This window comes from Manis pentadactyla, chromosome 17 (genome assembly GCF_030020395.1).
Source record: "Manis pentadactyla isolate mManPen7 chromosome 17, mManPen7.hap1, whole genome shotgun sequence".
In the NCBI taxonomy this organism is placed as follows: Eukaryota; Metazoa; Chordata; class Mammalia; order Pholidota; family Manidae; genus Manis; species Manis pentadactyla.
This window is the reverse complement of record NC_080035.1, coordinates 25,976,327-25,985,632: the sequence shown is the minus strand read 5'-3', so window position 1 is coordinate 25,985,632 and position 9,306 is coordinate 25,976,327. Positions and strand designations below refer to the sequence as shown.

The 9,306-nt window shown below is 36.1% G+C and overlaps 1 long non-coding RNA gene across 1 annotated transcript in view; it reads right to left on the bottom strand.

The window, feature by feature from the left end:
- Window positions 1–7,871: 7,871 nt before the first annotated feature.
- LOC130681399 (uncharacterized) overlaps window positions 7,872–9,306 on the bottom strand; it is a 57,904-nt gene continuing 56,469 nt past the window's right edge. The window contains exon 3 of the long non-coding RNA XR_008994525.1: window positions 7,872–8,495. This is a non-coding gene — a long non-coding RNA (uncharacterized LOC130681399). The remainder of the gene's footprint in view (window positions 8,496–9,306) is intronic.

The following is a 9,306-nucleotide window of genomic DNA, read 5'->3' as shown; positions in this document are numbered from 1 at the left end:
ACAAGTTGTAACACAATTTTATCTATCTTGTTACAGATTAGTAAATCAGTGAATGATGGTTATAGCTGTCAGAAGTAATTTTTTAAACTAAAATTGCATCAAATTGGTATAATGTTTTATATCAATATTTTAAGTCAACAATTTAAACAGAAATCAAATATGATGAAATATGGTTATTTGATTTAGTTCACTTTTGAAAGACACCCATGATATATTACTTACTCCATTCTTGTTCTTATTTCCCAACTGTTTCCTAAAATTCACTCAAATAGTCTGATTTTACTGAGTAAATGTGTTCTTTTACAATTCTTTTTTCTTATTTTATATATTTTTACATATTTTAATACATTACTCATTTTGTAATTATTTCTAATTTAGTTTTTCTAACCCTTATTTTCAATTTATCTAAGACAATTCTTGTGATTTACAATGAAGCCTTAGTGTAGAATAAGCACTGGAATTTGGAACCAGACAATTTTTGTTCTTATAACTGACCCTTTGCATAAACCTGAGTGTGATATGCAACCCTCGAATCTCAGATTGTTCTTCCATAAAATGGGAATAATAATAGCTTTTATTTGAGCATGTCATGAAAACTAAATGTGAGGATATATTTAAAAATGTAGCATAGAATCAATTTCATGACAGTCTCTAAGTAGCTATAATTATCCTGATTCTTATTCTTCATTATTCAAGATATGTAGTTTAGAATCAGCAAAAACAAAGCTCAAATCGAAGCTCCTATGTGTTTTTGGTACTTATTTTCTTTATCCCCTATGTTATTCATCTGTAAGACTGTGTTAATTATAAGAGTTAGATGAAAAGTAAAATAAAAAATAGAACATTTTTGACCGAATGCCTGACAATAGTAAATTTCTAAAAATTCTTCACTTTCACTAACTAACCTTTACCCACTTTGCTTTCAGAATAATCTTTTGTTAAAAAATATGTAGTTGTGATCAAGTCACTCCTCAACAAAGCCTGTTATATCCAAGATAAATAACAGGTACTAAGAATGTATTTCTAGAATCATGTGACTCTAATGTTTTCTCACTTTTTGTTGGCATTTCCCCACTTCATTATTCATAATGTAATTATAATTTTTTTTTGACCTGTCTTTTTACATGCACTTCTCTCTACACAAATAGTTTTTATCTTAATCCACCTGGAGAACATCTACTTCTCTAAGATTTTTTTAACACCATTTACTCTGCCAGGCATTATTTTGCCATTTCTGTTAAATACATTACTCTTTTCTCTGTAGTATCAATCTTGCATATACCTCTTTACATTGATTTAATATTTATATTGCCATTTTCAATCCTTCTGATAAACTAAGGACAAAAGCCATTATAAGGCTTTTGATTTGTTTGTCTTTACACAACCAGGTCTTATCAGAGTGCCTCAGAGGGTAGGTTTTCAGCTGTGGGACTGAATTAAATATTGGTTAGGTTGTATAGCTAATATCTAGTCAGTTAGCATTCTTTCATTCATTCAAACAATCATCCAACAAATATTTGTGTAAGCGCTCATTATATTCATATTCTAGGCTTCATAGTAGGAATAGTAAATTGCATGAGTCCCTCCTCAAGTAGTTTATGATCAATAGTACAAGAAAATAGGCATCTAACACAGTGTGACGAAAATTTAATATTGGTAGAAGGAAAGATTGCCAAGAGAATAATGGTCAGTTTTATTCTTACAAACGCTTTTTTTTCTATTGGAAAGTAGTCAAAGTAGAAATAAGTTATTCAAGAAACATAGCAGGTAAGGAAACTGAAATAAGGAGTTTATCTTATTCTTTCCAGGAAAGTGTGTAAAGAGACAGAAAAATATAGGACATCAGTGAGGTGAGTTATTCAGGCAGAATTTTGAGGTCTTATTTAAAATGAACAAGACTGAAACATACTTGTAAGTTTTTTATTTTAACTTTTTTTGAACATGTGATAGGGAGAGGCTTGAAACCTAGGCAAAAGCAATGATATGGAATGAAACAACCTCTTGAAGGAAACAGAGAACAGGTGCTTGTAAACACTCTGAAGAGACCATTCTTTCTGCAATAGTAAAAAAAAATATTCAAAAGTAGGTTGCAGTGGATACAGATAGACGTTTTTATGAGTCTGGAGAGGTAACTGGAGGAAATTCATACTTCCTAGTAAGAGTTTTCAATACCAATGGGAGGTAAATGGCCTGGTCTGCTTACCTTTTTTCTCTCTCCTACTCTTTATAATTAATCCAAGGAAAAGTCCATCATCAGCTTTTACCTTGTACACCTACAGAATCTATAAAAAGGCTCTGGTATAGGTCAGCTATTGCCAAGATGCCAGCCACTATGGTCTGGACAGCATGCTTCGGCACTGTGCACGGTATAAACATCGTGGCCTGCACAACAGTATGCAGGAGCCCTGACAGTTGATAAACTCAGAGCTTTGTGCTGCTTCCAGTCATGTGTATAACATACCCCATCCTCTTGCACTTAGAGATTTTAATTTTAAATTCCCTTCTGTTTGAATTTAGCAATACTTCTCTATCCTTTCTTTTTACTCTCATTAACTTGTGTTTGAGTTTAGGTCATTTTTTAAAGCTACTAATTGTTTATGTTTATGTTTATGTAGAACTTCACAAAAACCTGCTCAGATGTCCTCTCCTCAGACAGGCCTTCCATAAGCACAATATGTAAAATCTTTCTCTGATCCTTCTTCCCACATACACATCACCTGCACTTTCTATCCTCTGTTATTTACTATCAGTCATCATTAGTTTATTTTGTATCTTTCTCATTAAGATAGAAGCTCCATGAACATCATTACTTGTCTTTGTTATACCTAGCATATAGTAGATATGCAATAAATACCTGTTGAATAAATGACCACTGAAATAACTTCTTTTATTTTTGTTATCATTAATCTACAATTACATGAAGAATATTATGTTTACTAGGCTCTCTCCTACCCCAAGGCCCCCTACAAACCCCATTACAGCCACGGTCCATCAGCATAGTAAGATGTTGTAGAATCACTACGTCTTCTCTGTGCTGCAAAGCCCTCTCCTTTCCCCCACCCCCCACATTATACATGCTAATCATAATACCCACTTTCTTCTTCCCAGCCCTTATCCCTCCCTACCCTTCTATTCTCCCCAGGCTCTTTCCCTTTGGTAACTGTTAGTCCATTCTTGGGTTCTGTAATTCTGCTGCTGTTTTGTTCCTTCAGTTTTCCCTTTGTTCCTATACTCCACAGATGAGTGAAATCATTTGGTATTTCTCTTTCTCCGCTTGGCTTACTTCACTGAGCATAATACCCTCCAGCTCCATCCATGTTGTTGCAAATGGTAGGATTTGTTTCTTTCTTATGGCTGAATAATATTCCATTGTGTATATGTACCACATCTTCTTTATCCATTCATCTACTGATGGACACTTAGGTTGCTTCCATTTCTTGGCTATTGTAAATAGTGCTGCGATAAACATAGGGGTGCATCTCTCTTTTTCAAACTGGAGTGCTGCATTCTTAGGGTAAATTCCTAGAAATGGAATTCCTGGGTCAAATGGTAAGTCTATTTTGAGCATTTTGAGGAACCTCCATACAGCTTTCTCCCATACTGTAGGGTACTTTTTGTTCTATTGATAGTGTCCTTTGCTGTACAGAAGCTTTTAAGCTTGGACACTTCTTCATTTTTGCTTTTGTTTTCCTTGCCCGGGGAGATATGTTCATGAAGAAGTCACTAATGTTTATGTCCAATAGATTTTTGCCTATGCTTTTTTCTAAGAGATTTATGGTTTCATAACTTACATACAGGTCTTTGATCCATTTCGAATTTACTTTTGTGTATGGGGTTAGAGAGTGATCCAGTTTCTTTCTCTCATATGTAGCTGTCCAGTTTTGCTAGCACCATCTGTTGAAGAGACTGTCATTTCCCCATTGTATGTCCATGGCTCCTTTATTGAATATTAATTGACCATATATGTTTGGGTTAATGTCTGGAGTCTCTAATCTGTTCCACTGGTCTGTGGGTCTGTTCTTGTGCCAGTACCAAATTGTCTTGATTTCTATGGCTTTGTAGTAGAGCTTGAAGTTGGGGGGTGAGATCCCCATCACTTTATTCTTCTTTCTCAGGATTGCTTTGGCTATTCGGTGTCTTTGGCAGTTCCATATGAATTTTTGAACTATTTGTTCCAGTTCATTGAAGAATGTTGTTGGTAATTCGATAGGGATTGCATCAAATCTGTATATTGCTTTGGGCAGGATGGCCATTTTGACGATATTAATTCTTCCTAGCCAAGAGCATGGGATGAGTTTCCATTTGTTGTGTCCTCTTTAATTTCTCTTAAGAGTGTCTTATAGTTTTCAGGGTATAGGTCTTTCACTTCTTTGGTTAGGTTTATTCCTAGGTATTTTATTCTTTTTGATGCAATTGTTAATTGGACAGCTTTCCTGATTTCTCTTCCTATTAGTTCATTGTTAGTGTATAGGAAAGCCACAGATTTCTGTGTTTTCATTTTGTATCCTGCAACTTTGCTGTATTCCGATATCAGTTCTAGTAGTTTTGGAGTGGAGTCTTTAGGGTTTTTTACATACAATATTATGTCATCTGCACATAGTGACAGTTTGACTTCTTCTTTATCAATCTGGATTCCTTGTATTTCTTTGTTTTGTATAATTGCCATGGCTAGGACCTCCAGTACTATGTTAAATAACAGTGAGGAGACTGGGCATCCCTGTCTAGTTCCCGATCTCAGAGGAAAAGCTTTCAGCTTCTCGCTGTTCACTATGATGTTGGCTGTGGATTTATCATATATGGCCTTTATTATGTAGAGGTACTTGCCCTCTATACCCTTTTTGCTGATAGTTTTTATCATGAATGGATGTTGAATTTTGACGAATGCTTTTTCAGCATCTACGGAAATGATCATGTGGTTTTTTTTCTTTCTTTTTGTTTATGTGGTGGATGATGTTGATGGATTTTCGAATGTTGTACCATCCTTGCATCCCTGGGATGAATCCCACTTGGTCATGGTGTATGATCCTTTTGATGTATTTTTGAATTCGGTTTGCTAATATTTTATTGAGTATTTTTGCATCTACATTCATCAGGGATATTGGTCTGTAATTTTCTTTTTTGGTGGGGTCTTTGCCTGATTTTGCTATTAGGGTGATGTTGGCTTCATAGAACAAGTTTGGGAGTATTTCCTCCTCTTCTATAGTTTGGAAAACTTTAAGGAGAATGGGTATTATATCTTCTCTGTATGTCTGATAAAATTCTGAGGTAAATCCAACTGCCTGGGGGTTTTGTTCTTAGGTAGTTTTTTGATTACCACTTCAATTTCTTTGCTGGTAATTGGTTTGTTTAGATTTTGTTTTTCTTCCTTGGTCAGTCTAGAAAGGTTGTATTTTTCTAGGAAGTGCTAAATTTCTTCTAGGTTTTTTAGCTTGTTAGCATATGGATTCTCTTAGTATTCTCTAATAATTCTTTGTATTTCTGTGGGGTCCGTCGTGATGTTTCCTTTCTCGTTTCTGATTCTGTTGATGTGTGTTGATTCTCTTTTCCTCTTAATAAGTCTGGCTAGAGGCTTATCTATTTTGTTTATTTTCTCGAAGAACCAGCTCTTGGTTTCATTGATTTTTGCTATTGTTTTATTCTTCTCAATTTTATTTATTTCTTCTCTGATCTTTATTATGTCCCTCCTTCTGCTGATTTCAGGCCTCATTTGTTCTTCTTTTTCCAATTTTGATAATACTGACATTAGACTATTAATTTGGGTTTGTTCTTCCTTCTTTAAATATGCTTGGATTGCTATATACTTTCCTCTTAAGACTGCTTTCGCTGTGTCCCACAGAAGTTGGGGCTTAGTGTTGTTGTTGCCATTTGTTTCCATATATTGCTGGATCTCCATTTTAATTTGGTCACTGATCCATTGACTATTTAGAAGCGTGTTGTTAAGCCTCCATGTGTTTGTGAGCCTTTTTGCTTTCTTTGTACAGTTTATTTCTAGTTTTATGCCTTTGTGGTCTGAAAAGTTGGTTGGTAGGATTTCAATCTTTCTGAATTTACTGAGGCTCTTTTTGTGGCCCAGTATGTGGTCTAGTCTGGAGAATGTTCCATGTGCAGTTGAGAAGAATGTGTATCCTGTTGCTTTTGGGTGTAGAGTTCTATAGATGTCTATTAGGTCAGTCTGTTCTAGTGTGTTGTTCAGTGCCTCTGTGTCCTTCCTTATTTTCTGTCTGGTGGATCTGTCCTTTGGAGTGAGTGGTGTGTTGAATTCTCCTAAAATGAATGCATTGCAGTCTATTTCCTCCTTTAATTCTGTTAGTATTTGTTTCACATATGCTGGTGCTCCTGTGTTTGGTGCATATATATTTATAATGGTTATATCCTCTTGTTGGAATGAGCCCTTTATCATTATGTAATGTCCTTCTTTATCTCCTGTTACTTTCTTTGTTTTGAAGTCTATTTTTTTCTGATACTAGTACTGCAACACCTGCTTTTTTCTCCCTATTGTTTGCATGAAATATCTTTTTCCATCCCTCGACTTTTAGTCTGTGCATGTCTTTGGGTTTGAGGTGAGTCTCTTGAAAGCAGCATATAAATGGGTCTTGTTTTTTTACCCATGCAGTGATTCTATGTCTTTTAATTGGTGCATTCAGTCCATTTACATTTAGGGTGATTATCAATAGGTATGTACTTATTGCTATTTCAGGCTTTAGATTTGTTTTTATCAAAGGTTCCAGGTTACTTTCCTTACTATATAAGAGTCTAACTTAAATCAGTGTGCTGTTACAAACAGAATGTAAAGGTTCTTTTCTATTTCTCCTCCTTTTTCTTCCTCCTTCATTTTTAATATATTAGGTATCAAATTCTGTACTTTTTGTCTATCCCTTGATTGACTTTGGGGATTGTCAATTTAATTTTGCATTTGCCTCACAATCAGCTGCTTCACCCTCCCTACCATGGTTTTACTACCTCTGGTGACAGTTATCCAACCCTAGGAACACTTCCATCTATAGCAGTCCCTCCCCAATAGACTGCAGAGATGGTTTGTGGGAGGTAAACTCTCTCAGCTTTTGCTTATCTGGAAATTGTTTAATCCCTCCTTCAAATTTAAATGATAATCTTGCCGGATAACTTAATCTTGGTTCCAGGCCCTTCTGCTTCATGGCATTAAACACATCATGCCACTCCCTTCTGGCCTGTAAGGTTTTGGCTGAGAAGTCTCATGTTGGCCTTATGGGCTTTCCTTTGTATGTGATCTTATTTCTGCCTCTGGCTGCTTTTAACAGTCTGTCCTTATCCTTGATCTTTCCATTTTAATTACTATGTGCCTTGGTGTTGTCTTCCTTGGGTCCCTTGTGTTGGGAGATCTGTGGATCTCCATGGCCTGAGAGACTATCTCCTTCCCCAGATTGGGCAAGTTTTCAGCAACTACCTCCTCAAAGACACTCTCTATCCCTTTCTCTCTCTCTCTTCTTCTTCTTCTGGTATCCCTATAATGCAAATATTGTTCCGCTTGGATTGGTCACACAGTTCTCTCAATATTCTTTCATTTTTAGAGATCCTTTTTTCTCTCTGTGCCTCAGCTTCTTTGTATTCCTCTTCTCTAGTTTCTATTTCATTTATTGTCTCCTCCACCATATCCAACCTGCTTTTAATACCCTCTATCATGCTCTTCAATGACTGAATCTCCAACCTGAATTCATTCCTGAGTTCTTGGATGTCTTTCCATACCTCCATTAGAATATTTATGATTTTTATTTTGAACTTCCTTTCAGGAAGAGTCATGAAGTCCATATAATTTAAATCTTTCTCAGGAGTTGTATTAACAGTTTTACTCTGGGCAAGGTGCCTTTGGCATTTCATGTTTGTTCATGGCGCCCTCTAGTGTCCAGAAGCTCTATTCTGGAGCTGCTCAGCCCCTGAAGCAATGTTGGGGGTCACAGGGGAGCGGTACTGGTGCCTGGGGGGAGGAAAGAGCTGTTCCCCGCCTCCTGGCTGCTCTGCCTGTCTCCACTGCCTGAGCCAGTGGGCCAGTCACACAGGTATGTTTTTGTCCCAGAGCAGCCAGATATGGTTCCCTGCTTTCCACAAGCAGCCAGAATCCCAGTCTCCCCAGGAACTCTGATTGTATTAAATTTCCAACCCAGTAGTCATGCGAGTCTCATGAAAGCACCATGAAATGTAGGTTTGTGCTCCCAGCGGAGGACTCCAGAGCTAGGTATTCAGCAGTCCCAAGCCTTCCACTCCCTCCCTGCTCCATTTCTCCTCCTCCCACCAGTGAGCTGGGGTGGGGGAGGGGTTCATGTCCCGCGGAGCCACAGCTCTGGTACGTTACCCCGTTGGGTGAGGTCTGCTCTTTTCTCCAGGTGTGTGCAGTCTGGCGCTGTCCTCTTTCCTGTTGCTCTCTCAGGATTAGTTGCACCAATTAAATTTTCAAATTGTATCCAGTTTTAGGAGGAAGCCTCTGTCTCTCCTCTCACACCACCATCTTTAATCCACTTGAACTAAATTTTTAAAAGAAAACAACATCTTAAAGAAAAAATATGAGTCTGGGTGATCAGGAAATTTTGATCACATTTCAGGTATTTTTGCACCTTAAATCTATTTGCAGTTCAAGACACTCATTTCTATCTCCCTTGACGCTATTGGCCAGTACTCTTAAAAATAACTTTATGTGAGAAAGGGGAAAATATAAGGCACAGTTGCATTTAAGTTTACTGGTGAAAGGAGCATTTTTACCTGTATTTTTCAATCTTAAAAAAGATATTTTATAGGATCACAAACCGCACAATTTTTAAACCTTTATTTCCATCTGTGAAGAAAATGCAGAAATTTTTACTTCAAACCAAAATGCGTGCTCCTGTTAGCCTGATATAGATATCACATTGGTGATAGTATTATTATTGGTGGGAAATTATAGCTATTAACATATCTTCTCTATTTATATAGAGTGAATATTAGCATAAAAATTTTTTTATCAAAAAAATTATGTTTTAAACATAAAAAAACACTGGCATTAATGGGTTTTCAAAAAAAATCACAGCTGACCAATGAAATATAAAAATTGTTATATTTTTGAATTATTTTTGCATAATCAGTAATGCATTGCAAAAATGTGATAGTAATTTAATTAAGAATAAAAATAATCAATGAACACAGAGTAATAAAAACATTACTAAAATAATTGATAAAATTAATATAACTGGTAAATATTTTAAGGATGTAAAGTAGAAATGTTTGAGTGTAGTGCATACCAGCTTTTAAATTAAACTTTCATTTTTGGAGAAAATGTAATGAAACACACATTATAAATAC